Source organism: Nylanderia fulva, unplaced genomic scaffold, assembly GCF_048542155.1.
Source record: "Nylanderia fulva isolate GAGA-0341 unplaced genomic scaffold, ASM4854215v1 Scaffold322, whole genome shotgun sequence".
Taxonomy (NCBI): Eukaryota; Metazoa; Arthropoda; class Insecta; order Hymenoptera; family Formicidae; genus Nylanderia; species Nylanderia fulva.
Genome location: NW_028190393.1, coordinates 69,845 through 92,138, shown reverse-complemented (window position 1 = coordinate 92,138; position 22,294 = coordinate 69,845). Strand labels below are relative to the sequence as shown.

Genomic DNA, 22,294 nt, shown 5'->3' with positions numbered 1-22,294 from the left:
CCGGGAAACCCGGCGTAACAACGAGAAACCCGTTGCCCGGCGTGTAGCAGGAAGAGACCGGAAACCGGGAAACCCGGCGTAATGACGAGAAACCCGTCACCCGGTGTATAGCAGGAAGAGACCGGAAACCGGGAAACCCGGCGTAACAACGAGAAACCCGTTGCCCGGCGTGTAGCAGGAAGAGACCGGAAACCGGGAAACCCGGCGTAACAACGAGAAACCCGTTGCCCGATACTAAAGGTAGGAGGCCAGAAACCGGGAAACCCGGCGTAACAACGAGAAGCCCGTTGCCTGGCTAGGAGGTCCGGAACAGGACTGGTGCCGGCTCATCCGTCGAGCCGGCTTATATACCCTGCCGGCGGTTCCCCCACTCTATATCGAGGCTGTGGTGGGGGTAACGCCGGCGTCGTAGTGGGGCGCCTCTGGGGGTTGTAGTGGGGCGCCCCTGGGGTAGGGTGACCCGTGTATCAGTTATGTTTTTGTGCTTAGGGGCGCCTTAGGCGCCATAGCCTCAAGTGGCGGGCGGGTGATCGGCCCGCGAGGCGTTAGTAACGGCCACGCCGTTACATTCTTAGGCAAGGCTTTAGACATAATAATGAGAGGGAAAAGAAGAGAGAGAATATATAATTACACGCTATAGAAAAATAATTGCATCCTTATTATTGTAATGACAGAAGAAGTACGGTCATACGCGGAACATAAGGAATTGTTAATGTCCCCGGGGGGAAAAGTCTGGACTTTTTAGTGAATTTATAAAGAATCGTTGCTCGTGCGCCTAGTATTTCTGGACGATGGCCGCACAAAAAAGCATTTCGCAAAGTCGTTATTACGCGTTACCTAGGATATTCACGACATTGATAAGATTATGGCCATATCAAACGATCGGCAAAAACTGTCTGCGCTTTACGATTTATGTTCTCCTTCAGTATAGTTATACCCCAGGTACCTCATTGCACCTTTAATATATCGCGTCCTCTTAAAGCGTTTGTCACGCATAAAGAATTTATTAAAGTCACTTCTTGTATAGAGGAAATTAATTATACGTTGTCCTTCTCTCCCAATTTTCACGATATATTTATTTAAATATAGGGATTATATCTGCTAAACGATTCAATCGACATTGACGATGTATTCGAGTCTGTGCCGGCCATAGTTCTCACTATAGTATGCAGCGTTCAGTTAATAATCATGATAATACACAGTGAGAAAGTAGATATATTAAGTCACACAAATTCAGTGGTGTAATTAATATGTTATTAATAATGTGATTAATCATAAAATTATCAATATTTGATGTAGTCCTATACAAAAACAAATTGTGAGTATATATTTATAGATAAAGACCTGTTTTAAAAAGATAGAAGGAGATTGGCTTTCGCTGAACACAGAGATTGAGAAGACTATTTCGCAACGACATACTAAATACGGACAATCTATGACGAAAATTTATTCGGGTATGTATTAATATCGGGAAGGATTTAGGAAGATATTGTAGTTCAAAAATGTAACTGATAAAATTACAATTTTGGGATATCGCTTTTATGCCCTGTAGATTTTTTTCTTTACATATAGTAGACGTTTCAATATATTTGTTCTTTTTTAAAAAATAGAGAAAATGTGTAACAATTTGTATTTAATTTATTGTATTAATTTTAATTATTTATTATAGGAATTCTCATTTGTAAGATATGTGTTGTTATCAATTTCTATAGTATTCATTTTTTTTGCGGGATTATCACACTTATTGAAGCCTGTCATCATGGTGCTAGTGAGAAAATGGTATCGAAAATACAACAAAATCATCTTCATCAAAAATATCGAGTTTGCCTTATAATGTTGAATACGGCAAAAAAATGGAATCAGCATTTTTATTTGTTAATGTTCCACTAATGTTGAAGAACTTGTTAATGTTCTCTAGCAATGTACTCTCATTTCATTATCATAGTTGCTGTTGATAGCTTATTTTATACTGTGATCCAGCATATTTGCAGAATGTTCTCAATTATTGGGTAAGGATATTCGGTATCAAATGATAGCTCGATATTAAAAAATTGAAACAAAAGTATCTTGCGTCAACACATTAACACGCTTCTAGATACATATTAGAGAACATCGGCAAAAATGATGAAACCAATTTTCATCTAGACATAAAAAAAATACAAGATGACAATTATGACATTGCACTAAACTGCCTACGTCGGCATCTTCACGTATCAGAGTACATTTTTCTTTTCTCTCTCTTTCCACTCCTCCAATGGTTAATTATTTACAAATAATATTTATTCTAAATCAATATTTTTAAACAAAAAGTGATAAATGCAAGGCCAACTATCGAGCAATTATTCAAGTTGTTCAATCAAATAACATTTATTTCATGTATAAATTATTTAGCTACAATCATTGAATATTAAAACTAACGCAAAAATACAGTCATTCTAAAATAAACGTTTCAACCGCACGCGGTCTTCAGTATATTATTAAGATATAAAATCATAAAAAAATTCATATAATGTCGAAATTTAATTTTAGTTCTTCAGAGTCGAGAGTTTATGAGCAGTTAACGCGTGTTTCAATCCATCATGTGTAGGAAAAATGTCGAACCAATGTTCGCCTCGATATGATCTTTGATTTTATTCAGATCTCGAAAAGTTTCGTCGTTAATAAGCGAGAAATTAAAACGTTCCGTAGGCGCTGCGATTAATAAAAAATTAACGATTAACGTATGTCGAAATTACAATATATATCCCCAACAATTAGCAATATGCTTACCTAACATCGTCCTTCTTGACAATTTTAACGTCTTAAAAAGTTATTGAAGATGACACAAGACAAACCAACAATATAAAAAGACAGCTCATTTTAAACTCTACTTGATCAGAGAGTGTGAGTGTTTATACATGATCTAATACCTATGTTTAAACCGTAATGTCCTATTTGTCTTATTATTATTTATTGTTCGCTAATTTATCCAAAATATCAAAATATGACTCGCTAAGTAACTCAGTATCTTTGTTTAAATTTAGCCCATTTTTTTGTTCTTTAATATGTAGCATCTCAGAAATGAGTCTTTTATAATAATTATTTTCGTTGTCCAGAATCTTTATATTATCCCAATTAAATGTATGGTGTTCATTTCTTATGTGTTCAGAAATTACTGAATATTTCGTTGAGTCCAACCTGATATTATTTTTATGTTCTTTTAGTCTCGTCTGTAATTGCCTCTTCGTTTGGCCTACATAAGATGCATTACAATTATTGCAACTGATCTTATAAACCACATTCGAATTGCATGGATGTTTAGTTTTATCTTTCTGTGCTTTAATAATATTATCAAGTTTGTTGAGACATCTATATCCTACAATACACTCTGTATTTTTTACCGAGGAAACAATCATTTCTGAGATCCTATTTATATACGGAATGACAAAGAATTTTTTGTTAACTGAGTCCTTTTCTATAATTTCGGTTCTTTCTATGTTAGCTTGTCTCTCTATAATGCTTTTTTTAGATATGATGTGTTCTATCCGACAATTAATTTTGTTAAAGATTAGATCAAGAGAGTAACCATTGCTTATGAGTATATTAATGATTAGCTCCAAATTTTTATTAAAAAATTGTGGGTGTGATAACAACAGACATCTGTCTACAAGATTATATATTATTCCAATTTTATGGCATAATGGGTGGTTTGAATAAAATGATAAAGTCCTTCCTGAGAAGGTTTCTTTTTGATACTAGTCTATGTATATTGTGCTATTAATCATTTTAAGTGATGAATCTAAGAAATTCAAGCTACGATTAACCTCTTGTTCCACCGTGAATTTAAGTCTATCATGATAGTTATTAAAATTATTAACTATCTGAGTCATATTAATCATAGAAGTGGCCAGTATTATGTCATCCACATAACGGAAATAAAACAAACATTTTAAATGTAACGCTTTAAGAACTGTATCCTCAAGATCTTGCATAACCAAGTCAGCTATAATTGGTGATAACGGAGACCCCATAGGGGTCCCAAAAGTCTGTTTGTAAATTATGTCATTAAATGTAAAATATGTAGAGGTCAATATGAATTTTATACCACATAAAAATTCGCTTTTCGGTATTCTAGTATTTATTTCAATGTAATCCCATCTATCGTTAATACCGTTAATCGCAAGATTCAGAGGTACGTTTGTAAATAAATAAACCACATCTAAAGAAAACATCCTATCGTTCTCATCAATCTTTTTATCAGACAACATGCTGTACAACTCAAAACTATTATTGATATGACTTTTCGCTTTGGGTAGGCTGGTTTATAAGATGTTTTGTAAAAACGAAGCCAGCGAGTATAAAGCTGTATTAACCGATGAAACTATGATTCTAACTGGATAGTTTTCCTTATGGATTTTAGGTAATCCGTACGCTTTTGGAAGGAGAGAATCACTACAACGTAATTTATAATATTCATTTTTTGAGATGTAATCTTCCTTAAGCCATTTCTTCAACAACTCATTCAATTCATTTTCTATTTTTTTGCACGGATTTTTTTTAACAATAGTGTATGTGTTGACATCTTTTAATACGTTTTCCATTTTACTAGTATAATAAGATCTCTCCATTGCAACCGTAGCGTTACCCTTGTCCGCGCGTGTGAATAGAATATTCGGATTATCTTTGCAAAATTTTATTGAATCTCTGTGTGAACAAAGTAGTTTTTTTTTAATTAAGTCATTTTTATCATTAGTGTTGAGAAGTTGTGCAAATTTTGGAATCGCGATATTTCTAATAGTTGTGAGATTATTAATATTATTCCGTTTATGATTACTCTCTATGTCTTTGATAAATTCGTGTATCGCTATTTTTTTATTAATGTTTGGGAGGCAGAAATTATCACTCATTTGCAACAGATTAGAGACGTTAGGAGGAATATCTATATTGGACAGATTGATAAACTATTTTTTATTTGTATTTTCCAAAAGATGAATTATATCATTAAGAAATTTATTGGCTTCTATGTGTATACTAATCTCCCCAGCATCATTAGTGATTGCCCTAGGAGAATTTTTTGATATTTTTGTCGGTTGTGAGGTTTCATAGTGTAAAAAACAATATATATCTATGGGTTTGATGTTGTTGATATACTTGTAATGTTGTTTTCTCTTAAGCCAATTAAATTTCTTTTCGTGTGCAGTAAACAATCTGTTATGACAATTTTTAAAGGCAATATTGTGATGTTCAAAGATTCTATTCCACGCGTGCACAGGTAAACGATTATGTATAGGTTTGACTAGGACCGTTTACACGTGACGGGCATATGTAGAAACGGAAGTAACGAGAAGGTGGGGAATGCGAGAAATTGTGGTAGGGCATAAGCCGACACTGAAGAAATGAGTCATCTGCACGCCGAATCGATTATCAGCAAATATTATAATCTTGACAAACAAAATAAAGTGAAATGGTGAAGCATAATTAAATCAATCATTAATTTAAATAAGCGTGAGCTTGCACTAACAATCACATACATTTTATATGGTCCTTCGAGCCGGATCACGCGTGTGCGCGTGATTAATATTGAGACAATTCTGTGCTATTAACAATTGTTATTAACAATTAAACTATTTGTGCTATCATACTATTTGTTAGCTGATTTGCAATAATATTCCATTCTATTGATCGCTGTAACATTCCATTCGATACAAATCAGCGAAACGTTGAGTGACGACCGTTGGTGTCGTCGTATCCTTGACATTTCTCAGTCTATTGAGGTGAGACTAAAGTTTGTGTTGTTGAGCCGTTTTTTGATCATTTTGAGATCGAAATTCAATTTAACGATTGTGACCGTGATGAAGCAATAATTAGTGGACAAAATGAGTGCAGAACAACGCGAGAAGAAGTCGAGTCACGTCTTCGGAATTTGGAGGAAGCGTACGTAAAATTTCAGACCATTGTACAACAATTGATTGTGATAGTGCCGGAAGAAGACTGTGAAACTAGAGATTTGACAGAGGAAATGGATTTTGACGAGCAATATTTTTCCGTCAAGGCATTGCTGTTACAAGTCATCGAGAAATTTAAACCGGAATCTCCCGCATCGATATCCAGTAATGGAAATCAAGAAAACGACGGTACGCTATCACAGGTCTTGGAGCAGCAAGCCATTATTATAAGACAGTTGTCGGAACAATCTAATGAGACGAGTGGTGGAAGTACGCTATCACAGATATTAGAACAACAAATGCGAATTTTGGAGCGTTTAAGTGTGCAATCAGGTTCGGTGCGAGAACCTCACGTTAAACTGCCAATCATCAAGTTACCGACATTCGACGGAACCATCGAAGAATGGAAACGGTACGCTGATACATTCAAAAACTTGATACACGAGAGCGAACTATCCAATGTGCAGAAACATCAATACTTAGTCAGATCGTTGAGCGGTTCTGCAGCAAAAATAATCGAGTCGATTGATATATCCGATCAGAATTATGAGATTGCCTGGAAGTTGCTGAAGAAACGATACGAAGACGAGAGAGCGATTCGCAAACGGCATATTCAATGCTTATTTAAATTACCACGAGTTCATCGAGAATCAACTATTGCAATTCAAGAATTGTTGGATCACGTTCACAAGCATTTACGGGTTTTGCAATCAATGAAATTTCCGACGGAAGCGTGGGGAGAACTAATAATCTATTTAATTGAGAAAAACTTGGACAGCAGCACAAGGGGACGTTGGGAGGAACACATCGAAGAAATGACGGATATTACAACGACTACAATGACAGACTTTTTACAACGACGATGTTAAGTGTTAAAGCGGGCATCGTTGAACGAAGTCAAAGACTTGACGAACAGGAAGACTCATGGTCACGAGAGGAACGACGGAAATAAACAAAGTTTGTTCCATGCAAAATCGCAGCCTAAAACCTCGTTATCGACAACTATTCAAGGAGGAAGGTGCTATTGGTGCCAGGGACAACATCTAATTTACACGTGCAGCGAGTTTTTGCGCTTACCTACCGAAGACAGACTTCAAGAAGTGAGACGGAGGAAACTATGCATCGATTGCCTTCGAAACGACCATCTCGTCAAGGAGTGCAGGGCGAGTTCGTGTCGTAAATGCGGAGAGCGACGCAATACGCTGTCATCCGATCAGCGAAGGCGCGAGTTCCACAACGAATTCAACCAAGAAGGCGATGGGAAATGCGGAAAAGTCGTCGGGCGCTGCAGGTGGAGCGGTCGGGTCTGATCGAGAGGCGAGGGTCAGCGATTCAACGAGCGGTGCGTCCGTGTGTCATTTACTGAGCGAGAACGGAAGGAAGTTTTAATGTCGACTGCGATTGTAAACGTTCGAGGAGGTAAAGGACAATTACGAATTTTATTAGATAGCGCGAGCGAAACTAACTTTATAACGATGGAAGCGTGTAAAAAATTAAATTTAAAATTAGAAGATATTCATGAGTCTATTAATGGTTTGAACGACATGAATTGCGTAATAAAACACGGTTGCAGATGTTGGCGATGGCCTTTATATCGTCGTCGACAGATGCTCGGTCCTCAGATTCTACACAGATGAATATTGCTCAGATTATTAATTCAATCAGGATGTGGATTAAAGATTAGTGATATATATATGTATTATGTTCCAGTTAAAAAATGTATTTATTGCGATCCTCTATATATATATCGTAGAGTCGTTACAGACGCCGGAGATTTCGCTGTAGTTAACGCCGCCAGAATGATGACTATGATTATGATTCTCTTTTCTCTCGAAGATCTCCATATTTATACGCGTTGTCCAAAAAGTATTCCCACCCCAAAGTATAGGACCAATCGGAGCAGTTTTCATTTAAACAGCTTAAATCGTTTAGTCTTCACAAAAAACAATAACTTTGGCGAACGAGAGAGATTCGGTTTACGGTCGCACAAATAAATAAAAATGTAATAACACATTAAATTAAACCGGTCGAAGGACAAGTAGACGAAAATATAAATAAAATAAATCAACGTCTCTCTCGTTTTCCTTTTTCTTATACACGGCTAAATGTACTTCGCGATAAAATAAAATATATAAAAATGCCTACAGCTCGGCCAGCCTGACTCTTGACCAACCCGGTCAATCGTAATCCCCGTGATTCAAAAATAATTATTATAAGTAGTCTAACCAAAATCACAATGTAAATGTGTGTTGTTTAGTTGTTCCCAAAATAACAAAAAATTTACCATCATTTTCTATTCAAACGTCGCAATTATCAATTCCTGAAAATCTTAAAATGGCGGATCCGTTCTTTGTTAGTCTCGGCAAGATCGGCGTACTAATAGGTGCAGAATTTTTTATGTCTCTATTGCAAACTGGGAAAATTGAGCTCGGTAAAGATCTACCAACGTTACAGAACAGCAAATTAGGTTGGATTATATCAGGTTCAATTTCGGAGAATTTCGTCGTTAGTTGATCGATAAATCGTCAACCTTCGAATGCCCATACGTGTTTATTTGTCAGGAATGAAACCATCAACAATACGCTGCTTAAATTCTGGGAGTTAGAGGAATACCAAGATAACCAGAATACAAAATTGTCAACAAAAGAGCAAGCGTGTGAAAATCATTTCATAAATACACAAATTCGAGACACGTCAAAACGATTTATTGTTAGACTGCCTTTCTGAACAAACGAGGCTCAATTAGGCAAGTCGCGAGAAATAGCAATAAAGCGATTATGTTATTTAGAACGCAAATTCTAACGCAATCAGTAATTTCACAGACAATATTCAAATTTCATGCGAGAATATATCAAACTGAATCATATGTCAAGGATTACCGATTGCTGCGATACGAATTTACGGACATATCTGCCACATCATGGCGTGCTCCGCGAATTAAGCACTACAACTAAATTGCGAGTAGTCTTTGACGGATCTGCCAAAACTACATCAGGAATTTCATTAAACGATACACTAATGATGGGAGCAACTTTGCAAGACAACATAATCGACATAATTTTACGATTTAGATTGCACGCAATAGCAATCACAGCCGATCTTAGAAAAATGTACAGACAAATTTTGGTACACAAAAAAGATAGAAACTATCAAAGAATCGTGTAGCGATTCTCTTCGAGCGATCCTATACAAGAATTTCAATTAAACACCGTAACATACGGACTAGCGTGCGCGCCTTTTTTAGCGATACGGTGCGTTAGACAATTGGCTGGCGATGCAATCAGTGACTTTAGCGAAGCGTCACATGTACTATTAAATGATTTATATGTCGACGATATTTTGACAGGCGTCAAGTGCACGACTGACGCAATCAATTTAATTGCACAATTAAAGAATTTGCTAAATAGCGACGGATTCGAACTTCATAAATTACATTCGAATTGCAAAGAAATCGTAAATAAATTTGCAACGATTGATTCGGACGAAGAATCGTCGTCGGTCACGATCACTGTAGATACCATAAAAACATTGGGATTAAATTGAAATCCTGAACGCGATATCTTTCACTTTTCCAGTCAACTGATAAACAATTCTATTAAAACAAAACGCGAAGTACTATCGGCAATCTCAAAACTGTTCGATCCGTTAGGTTTAATTAGTCCTATTTCAATTTGTGCTAAGTTGATCATGCAAGGGACATGGTCCTCGAACTTAAATTGGGATGATCAGCTGACGCACGAGATTCAACAAGCGTGGGATGCGTATGCGGACGATCTAAAGAAAATACATGCAATCGAAATCCCGCGTAGAGTCATCTTGTGCTCCAATGCGAATCAATTTTATTTACATGCATTCTGCGACGCCTCGTTGAAAGCATACGGAGCATGCGTCTATCTACAAACTATTGATAATGACAATAACTGTGTCTCACATCTATTGTGCTCAAAATCGCGAGTGGCACCCGTGAAAAATAAGACAATTACGATACCAAAATTGGAGCTTTGCGGAGCCGTAGTCTTGACTCGATTAATTAAAAATGTTACACAAGCTTTAAAAATTGAATTAGATGGAATATACGCATGGAGCGACTCTACAATAACTCTTGCATGGATTTCCGGCAATCCGTCGCGCCAAAAAACATTTGTCTCGAACAGAACGGCCGAGATTCAGTCGTTCCCGCTATCCAATGGCGTCATGTCAGTGGCGCCGAAAACCCGGCCGATTTAATTTCACGCGGTACGGGACTCAATAACTTAAAACTATGTAAGCTCTGGTGGGAAGGCTCTGAATAATTATCAGATGTTGATAATTATTCACTGTGTGGAACGCAATTGGCAAACCTTTCGCCGGAGGAAATAACGGTCATTCACTCCGAAGAACTGTCGGAATCACGAGTAACGTTGCATACGAATAATTCAAGACAAACAATTCAGACGTTACTGAACAATCATTCGTCGCTATCAACAATTGAACGCATAATAGCATGGATTTTCCGATTTGTTTTTAACGCGAAATTAAGTAATCACACGGAACGTAAGCGTGGTTATTTGACGATAGGTGAGATTTGCAATGCTCATCGAGCCTTAATTATATCAATTCAACAAATTCATTTTGCAAATGAATTATCAAGTATAATAAAAGGAGGACGTGTTGAATCAAATAGTAGACTGCTTCCACTTGACCCGTTTTTTGACGAAAAAGGTATTCTCAGGGTGGGCGGTAGACTCAAAAACGCGTTAATAACTTTTAATAAAAGGCATCCTATCTTATTGCCTTCAAAGAACAATTTCACGAAATTGCTATTCCAACGTGGGCATCTCAGATTGCTACATGCTGGCCCACAAGCATTACTATACTCCACTCGTCAAAGGTATTGGACGATTGGAGGGAAGAATGTCGCGAAGAAAACTGTCCACAATTGCGTGATCTGCTTTCGGAATAAACCAAGGGCATTATCACAATTGATGAGACAGTTACCCGCAGATCGCGTAATTCCAAAGCGTCCATTCTTGGTGACCGGAGTTGATTTTGCTGGGCCAATTAAAACGTTAGCTATCAAGGGTCGCGGTAGGAAAACTATCAAATCCTACATATCGTTATTTATTTGCTTCACAACAAAGGCAATACATTTGGAGGCAGTTAGTGATTTGAGCTCTGCGTCGTTCATCGCAGCACTCAGACGATTTATCGGTCGTCGAGGTTGTCCACAACGCATTTATAGTGACAACGCGACAAATTTTGTGAGTGCAAAAAATGAAATCAACGAAATGTAACAACTCGTCAAAGAAAGAGCTCAAGATATAAATACGGAAATATGCAATCCTAACAATATCGAGTGGAAATTTATCCCACCATCGTCACCTCATATGGGGGGAATTTGGGAAGCAGGCGTGAAGTCTTGCAAATTTCAACTTGAAACGCATCATCGGTGAAAGGTTATTAACGTTCGAAGAATTATCGACAGCGTTAATTCAAATCGAGGCATGCTTAAATTCGCGCCCTATTTGCCAATTGCCTTCCACACCCGCAGATCTCCAGCCGCTCACACCAGGGCATTTTCTTATCGGAGAACCGTTGACTAGTCTTGTAGACATTGACACAAGTGACGTGCCAATCAACCGTCTCGATCGTTGGCAGCTAGTGCAAAAGATCACGCGAGATTTTTGAAGTCGATGGAGTAAGAAATATTTAACTTCCTTACAAAGTAGAATCAAGTGGAGACATGAAAAGTTGAACATAGTAGTGAACGATATTGTTTTAATTCAAGACAACAATGCCGCGCCGTTAAAATGGAAGTTAGGTAGGGTAGTCGAAACCCATCATACGCGTAGTTACATTAAAAACTGCAAACGGAACATATAAGAGAGCTATTGGCAAATTGTGTAAGTTACCGATTTCTGATGACAATTGACGAAATTAATTAACATTAATTGGTGGGCGGGATGTATAGGTTTGACTAGGACCGTTTACACGTGACGGGCATATGTACGGAAGTAACGAGAAGGTGGGAAATGCGAGAAATTGTAATAGGGCATAAGCCGACACTGAAGAAATGAGTCAGTTGTAATCTGCACGCCGAATCGATTATCAGCAAATATTATAATCTTGACGAACAAAATAAAGTGAAATAATGAAGCATAATTAAATCAATCATTAATTTAAATAAGCGTGAGCTTGCACTAACAATCACATACAGATTAAATAATTTGTTGGTGAGATTAAAAATCCTATTATGTAATGATTCTACCTATCTATGCAAATCAAAGATTTCAATGTTCATCGCATTTGTTTTGAATTTGTACAACATGTTCTCTAGTCTTTTGATCGATCTGTGATGAAAAACATTAAATTTTATGTGGCAAAATCTTTCCAAATGTGTAGGAAAAATATCGTTATTTTTACAAGTTCTTAAAAATCGCAATTTTGCTTCGAAGATAATCCGAATATTCTATTCACACGCGCGGACAAGGGTAACGCTACGGTTGCAATGGAGAGATCTTATTATACTAGTAAAATGGAAAACGTATTAAAAGATGTCAACACATACACTATTGTTTAAAAAAATCCGTGCAAAATAATAGAAAATGAATTGAATGAGTTGTTGAAGAAATGGCTTAAGGAAGATTACATCTCAAAAAAGGAATATTATAAATTACGTTGTAGTGATTCTCTCCTTACAAAAGCGTACGGATTACCTAAAATCCACTGGGCTCGTTCACACTAAAGCGAAGCCTACCCAAGCGGAAGGCGAATCATAAGCGTTTTGAGTTTTCGGGCAGGTGCGATCGAGATTTATACATGTGTTTTCTTTGTGGGTAATTGCTTCAAACGTACCCTGATCTGCGATCGACGGTTCACGATAGTGGGATACATGAATAAAACTAGATACGAAAGCGATTGCGGAGAAACTTATTAATGACTACATATTTAGAGTATGGACGAGTTGCCAGCAAGAGAAGATTGGGGACCCGTAGGGTCCGCACCAAAGTGAGCATGAGGTAGCAAGATCTTGAGGAGAAGTTCTAAAGGCGTACATCGAAATGTTGCATTTATTTCCGTATTAATTGAATATCCACTGGACATTGTATGAATATACTAGATAGTAATATCCGGACTAAATAAACCACAGGCTGACTTAATCAGCGGAGGGCCAGCCAGGCTATCCGTGTTGATTCTTAGAGGTCATGAAAGAAGCGCGAAGAACCCGAGGAAATCACTGTATCAAAAAGAAACATTCCAGAAGGCTTTATAATTACTCAAACCACCAATGGCTAAAGTGGAAAACACCGTGTAGACTAGCAGTGCTTATCACCCCAATTTAAAAAATGGAGGTAAAAAGTACCGAGAAGCAGTGTCCCTCTATTTCGTGGTCTACAAAATGAGGTCGGCGTAGAACACCAATCAAAAAGATTACAGATCATGCCAACCTAGAAAGAACCGAATTAGAAAGGGCTAGTTATCTTTGTTTCCTATAGTAGATTGATAGTTCCTCGGTAAAATACAGACGATTGTCATATTTCTAACAACTTGTAATATTTTAGAGCGGTTTCGCTACTATTGGTTAGGATATTGCATAATAAGGCGATATGAGAATTGAAACAGAGTATCTTTGCAAAGAGACCTTACAATGCGACGACATGCTAGAGATGGCGAAAATTAATGACGTCCAATTTTGTTGAAGAAAAAATTCAGATAGCTATTATGACTCGAATGATTCTCGGGTGCTTATTTGCAGGACGTATTCGAGTTTAAATGCAATTTCTTTTTTTTCTCGCCTCGTCTATTCCTATGGTAGTAGAACTAAACAATCTCGTCTGCTCATAGTATTTTCTTGATTACTTTAATCTTTCTAACCATGTATTTGTGATCTTGCATTTGCCACTGCTCGGCCTTGAAATAGTTTAGTTCACATCTACGTTGATTTTTTAGCATTATCCGGTTAAGGTGAACTGATAGATATGTTTTCACCGTGTATAATTAATTCTGATGTTATAAGTCAATTCCGAAAATACCGTTACCCGTATATCTTATGATATTATATTTTTTTCGTTTCAATACCGCAAGTTATATCTTACTGTTTGTTACATAATTTTATTGTCCGATTGTATGTATCCGATGTCAAATTGTAAATCCTAAATGTCAAATATATTATCTGTCAAACTCTAACACCACGGTATGTCTCTTATACCTCTCTCTCGACCATAGACCCATCACTCCTATAGACCCGCGACTCTGTATGACTTTTGGAAAAGAGACGTTAAGTACCGTTCACAGTATTATCGTGGCGCGTTCACACGCGCCTGGCGCCCAACTTTACCGCGAGTTAATGAACGCCCCTAAGGGCGTAGAATTAACTCTTCTGATACCGATTTTTTTCCGTTTATTAGTTAATCTTGGAGAATCTTTAAATTGAACGCTCCCCTGTCCGAACTTGGCGTTTCGGCACAGGAAAAGACGTTGCACCAGTTAGAATCATAGTTTCATCGGTTGATACAGCTTTACACTCGCTGGCTTCTTTTTTACAAAACATCTTACAAACCAGCCTACCCAAAGCGAAAAGTCATATCAATAATAGTTTTGAGTTGTACAGCATGTTGTCTGATAAAAAGATTGATGAGAACGATAGGATGTTTTCTTTAGATGTGGTTTCTTTATTTACGAACGTACCTCTGAATCTTGCGATTAACGGTATTAACGATAGATGGGATCACATTGAAATAAATACTAGAATACCGAAAAGCGAATTTTTATGTGGTATAAAATTCATATTGACCTCTACATATTTTACATTTAATGACATAATTTACAAACAGACTTTTGGGACCCCTATGGGGTCTCCGTTATCACCAATTATAGCTGACTTGGTTATGCAAGATCTTGAGGATACAGTTCTTAAAGCGTTACATTTAAAATGTTTGTTTTATTTCCGTTATGTGGATGACATAATACTGGCCACTTCTATGATTAATATGACTCAGATAGTTAATAATTTTAATAACTATCACGATAGACTTAAATTCACGGTGGAACAAGAGGTTAATCGTAGCTTGAATTTCTTAGATTCATCACTTAAAATGATTAATAGCACAATATACATAGACTGGTATCAAAAAGAAACCTTCTCAGGAAGGACTTTATCATTTTATTCAAACCACCCATTATGCCATAAAATTGGAATAATATACAACCTTGTAGATAGAAGTCTGTTGTTATCACACCCACAATATTTTAATAAAAATTTGGAGTTAATCATTAATATACTCATAAGCAGTGGTTACCCTCTTGATCTGATCTTTAACAAAATTAATCGGCGGATAGAACACATCATATCTAAAAAAAGCATTATAAAGAGACAGGCCAACATAGAAAGAACCGAAATTATAGAAAAGGACTCAGTTAATAAAAAATTCTTTGTTATTCCATATATAAGTAAGATCTCAGAAATGATTGTTTCCTCGGTAAAAAATACAGAGTGTATTGTAGGATATAGATGTCTCAACAAACTTGATAATATTATTAAATTGCGGAATGTTCGCGACTATTGGGTAAGGATATTCGACATCAAATAATGGCTCGATATTAAAAAATTGAAACAAGAGTATCTTGTGCCAACACTTGAATACGCTTCTAGACACATGCTAGAGAACATTGGCAAAAATAATGACGCCAATTTTCGTCTGGAAGTAAAAAAAATCGATGATGACAATTATGACTTCGCACTGGACTGCCTACGTAGGCATCTTCATTTAGCAGAGTACATGTTAAATGCTTAATCTTCTTTTCTCTTTCTCTTTCTTTCCCTCTTTCTATCTTCCTAATGGTTTATTATTAACTAAACAACTAATGTTTGCTCCAAATGAGTATTTTCCATGATTACTTGTAAATTATTTGTAACACATTGATATTTGTGATTTTGCAGATTTGCCAAACTGCTCGAGTCCTTATTTGCAAATATGTTTCTGTTCACTATTTATGCAGTGATACTTTCTAGCACTATATCCGGTATACAGGTATGAACAATGATATTTTTCTTTGCAGCAACAACAGGAATATATCATAAGCAATTTTGAGTATAACTTAATTGTAACATTGCATATACGAGTACATCCTCTAAAATCATTTAATCCTTGAATTAGAGACAAAATAAAATTCGATTTGATTAGTTAAATTTGTCTTCCAGATATTAATGAATTTACATACGATCGCTGTTGCATCACCTTTGTCTGTTTATATCGGGCAAATTCATCCATCTCTTTCTACAATTTTGGCAGGTCCAATTTCTTTTGGATTCCAGCGAAATTCCATATAAATCTATGTTAGAATTTCTTTGAATTTATTTAAATTATTTATTGTAAATCATTTCTAATCAATTTTTTTCGTAATGCGCGAACAGTTACGCCATAATTTAGTATTTTTTGTTAAATTATCAGAAAATTTTCTTGTATTCTTTGCATTGAAAAAGCATAACGCTTAAAAAAATATAATTTTTATTACTATTTATATTCAAAATAATATGAATCTTTTTGCATTATAGTTGCAAAGGAAGATGGTACTATACTTCTCGAAGATGTAGAAAGATCCTTCTTCTAATTTTGAACAGAACGATGACACCCTGCAAAATAACTGCTGGCAATCTCATGACCTTATCAATTGAAAATTACGGAGCGGTAAAGTAAAATTGTACATTTGTATTATAATTGTACAATTATTTATATACATAACACTTTGCAATTATGTTAAAGAATATATGCGAGAGACTTGTTATTTTTTAAAGGTTTTGAAAACATCGATGTCTTATTTTACGATGTTACGTTCCTTCCAGTGATGATGATTTATCATCTTCAAAAATAGTCAATGCTTAATAAACTTTTTTAATAAAATAACATTATACATAAAATTTTTCCTTTTTCTTTTTTTCTCGTCCTTCTAAAAATAAAAATTAGGTTGCCGATCAGACATAGTTCATAAATCATGTTTTTATAAATATTCTAAAAATCACAGCTCAACAAATGACGCACCTCATATTATGTATTTTCTGATGTTAAATTCGATGGATGTAAATTTCGGAGACTATCCAAATTATCTATTAGTAATGCATCTCATGTTTTTACATCTCTATAACTATTTCATATTTTAATATCTATTTGTATTATTTTTTATTTATTTTCTACTGATTGTTTCAAAAAAAGCATAAAATTTTCAAAAGTAAAATTATTCGGTGCGTTTACTAGGAACCGTGAAAAACTGAAAATCAATTCATATTACTCTGTACTGATACGCGCATATAACTTGCACTTGGATTCTTTCTCTCCTTTATTAATTCTTCTTTTATCGCAATTTGTTCATATATATTTCATGAACATATTGCAAAATAAATAAAAATTTCACATATCCTGCTTTTTTGGATGACAAAATAAAAATGTATAATAAATGTACATTTAAATATTTTTTTAGATTTTTTATTATTTGTTATAATCCCTAATTATGTCTGTTAATATATTTGCAGAACAAATTGATATTATAGATATTATATAATAACAGAGCAAATTGATATTGCACTTTGAGAAGATGTCAAAATCATTTTCTCTCAATAATAAACAAAACGGTCGCTTTTACAGATGTCTTCGTTCACAATCTTTATACACTTCGATTATTTATCATCTGTGCGATGCAGCTTATTAATAAAATTTTAAAATTTATTATACATGATTTTATATCGACACAGTTTTTGCCATCAATTTGGAATTAATTTAAAATTACCGAGAATATATGACAGGTAGATGTCATATCTTTCGTTACAAATTCGCAATTGCCATTAGAAAACGCTTATTTCGCAACTATCCAAGGAGAAAATTTTCATAGTCGTTACTTAGAAATTTGGTTTGTTGAACAGACTGTTGTATCTATTATTGCTACAGGAAAAGTGTTAATTTGTTCTTAAAAAAGGCTTTAGATAATGAGGGGAAGGAAACGAGGGAGAATACAGGGTTACACGCTATACAAAAATAATTGCACTCTCATTATTATAATGACAAGAACTATAGTCATAGAAGTAGCACAAAGAATTGTTAATGTTTCCGAACTTTTCGGTGAATTTACAAAGAATCATTGTTCGTGCGTCTAGTAGTTCCGACGATGGCACAAAAGGACTGTTGGCAAAGTCGCTATTACGCGTTTTCCAAGGTGTTTATGATATTGGCTGGAATATGGTCATATCATACGATCGGTATTAAGTGTCTGATCTTCGTGGCAGTATTTACGTTCTCTTTTAGTATTGTTGTACCCCAGATACTTCTCATTGCACCTTTAGTATATGGCGTATGGCGTTCAAAGCGCTCTTGTTACACATAAAAAGTTATTAAAAATCATGTATAGAGAAAATTAATTGCACATTTTTTTTCATATCCCAATTTTGTCGATATAATCCGCGATATTTATTTAAACATAGACGCTATATCTATTACATGCGACCGACATCAACAACATATTCGAAGGTGTGCCGTCGTTGATGATCATTCTACTAACTAGTTATCAAGTAGTATTTATGACGATATACAGTGAAAAAGTAGGTAGATTGAGATTGCATGCAAATTTAGTCGTGCAATTAACGTCGTATTGCACTTGATGTGGTTTTACATAAGAAAAAAAACGCAGGAAATGTATATTTATATAGGTAAGAACCTGTTTTAAGACAATGGAAGAGGACTGGCTTTTGCTGAACACGGAGACTGAAAAAACTATTTTACAACGGCATACTAAATACGGACAATATCTGACGAAAGTTTATGCGAGTATGTATTGGTAGAATCGGGAAAAATTCATAAAGATATTACAAATTATGTAACTGAAAAAATTACATTTTTGGGAAAATGCTTTTATGCTTTATGCATTTTTATACAGATGCTCATTAAATGTTATTAATTATAGAAATTTCGAAATATGAAAGAAACTCAAAAACTCTTTCCATTCTTATTTTTATTACATATCCACTCTTTTAAAAAAAGTTGAAAGAATGTAACAATTTGTATTTAATTTATTGTATTAACTTTAGTCATTTATATCATAGGCAATTCTCATTCCTTTAATATATGTTGCTTATATAAATTTATAGTAATCCTCTTTTTAACGCCATTGAGTTTCATTCTTAAACCTACCATACTGACGATAATGGAAAAAAATATAGAGAACGTAACAATGCCACCGTTGTCGAAATTGTCCTATCAACTTGAGTACAACGCGAAAATGGAGCAGCACTTTTATTTCTTAATGCTTCACAGTTCTCTAGCTGTATTGTCTCATTCCTTGATTGCTGTCGCTGTTGATAGCTTCTATTATGCTTTGATCCAACATGCTTGCGGAATGTTCGCAATTATTGGGTAAGAATATTCAGAATCAAATGACGACTCGATATTGCAAAATTGAAACAAGAGTATCTTGCGCCAACACTTGAACACGCTTCTAGACACGTGCTGGAGAACATTGGCAAAAATAATGACGCCAATTTTCGTCTAGAGGTACAAAGAATCGATGATAACAATTATGACGCCGCACTGGACTGCCTACGTAGGCATCTTCATGTAGTAGAGTACATGTTAATCGCTTAATCTTCTTTTCTTTTTCTCTCTCTTTCCCTCTTTTCATCTTCCTAATCTTAATTATTAATTAAACAAATAATGTTTGCTCCAAATGAGAATTTTTCATTATTACTTGTAAATTACTTGTAACACATTGAGATTCGTGATTTTGCAGATTTGTCGAATAGATCGAGTTCTTATTTGCAAATATGTTTCTGGTCTGTTTTTATTCAATGATACTTTCTAGCACTGTATCCGGTATACAGGTATGACTTGACCTTTATCTTTGCAGCAACAAAAAGAACATATCAACAGCTGTTAAAAAAGGAAAAAGACAGTATTTTAATTTGGAACATAATTTTATTATAACATTGCATATGTGTCTTTTAAAATTAATTAACCTTAATTAAAGTCGAAGACAAAAAAACTTTGATTTTTCTAAAAACTTAAATTTGTCTTCCAGGTGATGGTGAATTTAGACAATGGAGACAGTATTGTAGCACCTGTGTCTTTCTATTTTGCACAATTCTTCCATCTCTATCTATAATTCTGGCAGGCTCAATTTCTATTGGATTACAGCGATATTCCGTATAAGTCTATGTTAAAATTTCTTTGAATATCTTTGAATGCGTTTATCGTCAATTATTTTTAATTCATATTTTTTCGTAAGGCGCGAACACTTACGTCACGATTCAGTTCATTTTTGTTAAATTATCAGAAAATCCTCTTGTGTCCTTCATTGCGAAGCATAACGCTTATAAATATAAGTTTTATTGCTAGTTTTTATATCTAAAATAATATGAATCTCATTTTGCATTATAGTTGCAAAAGAAGATGGTACTATACTTCTCGAAGATGTAGAAAGATCTTTCTTCTAATTTTAAGCAGAACTATGTCGCCCTGCAAAGTAACTGCTGGCAACATCATGCCCTTATCAATTGAAAATTTTGGAACGGTAAAGTAAAATTGTACATTTGTATATATTGTACAATTAGATATATACATAACATTTTGTAATTATCACGCAGAAATAAATATTTTTATCGGCTCTCAATATAAAGAATATAAATATGATGTTTTCTAAATCGGCCAACAGAGCCAAAGCACGAAAAATTATTTTGTAATTATGTTAAAGAATATATGACGAGAAGTTTGATATTTTTTAAAGGTTTTGAAAACATCGATGTCTTATTTTACGGTACTACGTTCTTTCCAGAATTAATGTTATCATATTGAGAGAAATAGTCGTTAATTATACATAATTATTTTTAATATAATGTTATTACACATAAAATTTTTTTTTATATTTTGTCTCATTGTCTTCCTAAAAATGAAAATCAGACTGACGATGAGTCCATAAATCATGTGTTTATGCATATTTTAAAATTCACAGTTCAACAATGATATATCTCATATGTAATGTTAAAGTCGATGGATTTGATTTTTGAAAACTATAAATTATGCTGTTAATCTGTATCAACTATCTTATTTTTTCATATCCATTTGCTATATTTATTTATTTATTTTTTTATTTTTGATTGTGTCAAAAGAAACAAAATTTTCGTAAGTTAAATTATCCAATGCATTTACTAAGAATCGCCTCTGAAAATTTATTTATATACATAATACTGATTAAAAAGAGATATATAATAGGTCTTTGGAGAGAAAAATAATAAGAAATTACAAAAATGTGGACACGAAAGGAAAGACCGGCAAGTAAAAAGTATATATAAGTCCACTTGTCTTTTATGCATGTAATATTTTTCTCTTTATGTTGCATTGATGTACTGCTTCTCTCTTTTTCTTTCCCTTCCTGTTCAGAATTCAAAAAAATGGTAAGTCATATTTTTGTGTTCATTTACGTTACACTTCGAGGTTTTTAATGCTATTTATATCTTGGAGAATAGGTTTGTGTGCTGAGGGAAACGCAAAACAATTTCATGGATCGATCGTCCAAAACAAAGATGCATGAAGAAATAGCTTGTGATTATGACTTGTAATTTGTATAACACACACAATGCGTGAAATTGTGTAAGTATATTATTATGTACAGGGAAAAGGGAATTTGAGAAAAAGGGGGTTCTTGCATATTATCAGCTATTTTTGCAATCTTTCGGATATGTATTCGAATAAAAAATGTGGGAATAGAACGATTATACACACAAAAAACTCACAAAAAAATACAGAGCGTTTAAATGACATCTATAACAAAATAATTAAGATCGTATAAAATATCCTTACTGACAAAATTTTTACCATTCTGTTGACGATCGTTACCGTAATATGTTCAATGCTGTCTCTAGTCTTTTTTATTTCTGACTGGTAGCATAAAGATTTATAATGTTTTAATTTGACAATAATTTGTAAACTCCTGATATGACTTAATTGTAACTAATATTTGTTGGAGCAATCGCTGGAATAGCTGAGTTACTCCGTCCCTTTTGTTCTGCTTTACTCAAAGTTGAAGAAGAAGTAGAAACGCCAAGGGAGTGAGAGACAAAGAGAGAAAGAAGGGGGGGAGAGAGAGAAAGGGGGAGAGAGGGAAAGAAGAAGGGAGAGAGAAAAGGGGGGAGGGAGAGAGAGAGAGAGAGAGAGAGAGAGAGAGAGAGAGAGAGATTGATTGATTGATTGATTGATTGATCTTTATTAGCTTTCACAGCTATTACATATACATAATTACTATACATTATTTAACACATATTCTTTTAACAGTCTCTTATATAATATTAATTCTTCACATTGTTTTATCTCGGTGGGTAACGCATTATACATTTTTATTCCTTCGTAAAACAGGCT

The 22,294-nt window shown here is 34.8% G+C and overlaps 2 pseudogenes; both read left to right on the top strand.

Moving 5' to 3' along the window:
• Positions 1-791: 791 nt before the first annotated feature.
• On the top strand, positions 792-16,749 carry LOC114945632 (uncharacterized; annotated as a pseudogene).
• A 1,310-nt stretch (positions 16,750-18,059) lies between these two features.
• On the top strand, positions 18,060-20,720 carry LOC114944271 (uncharacterized; annotated as a pseudogene).
• Positions 20,721-22,294: the final 1,574 nt, after the last annotated feature.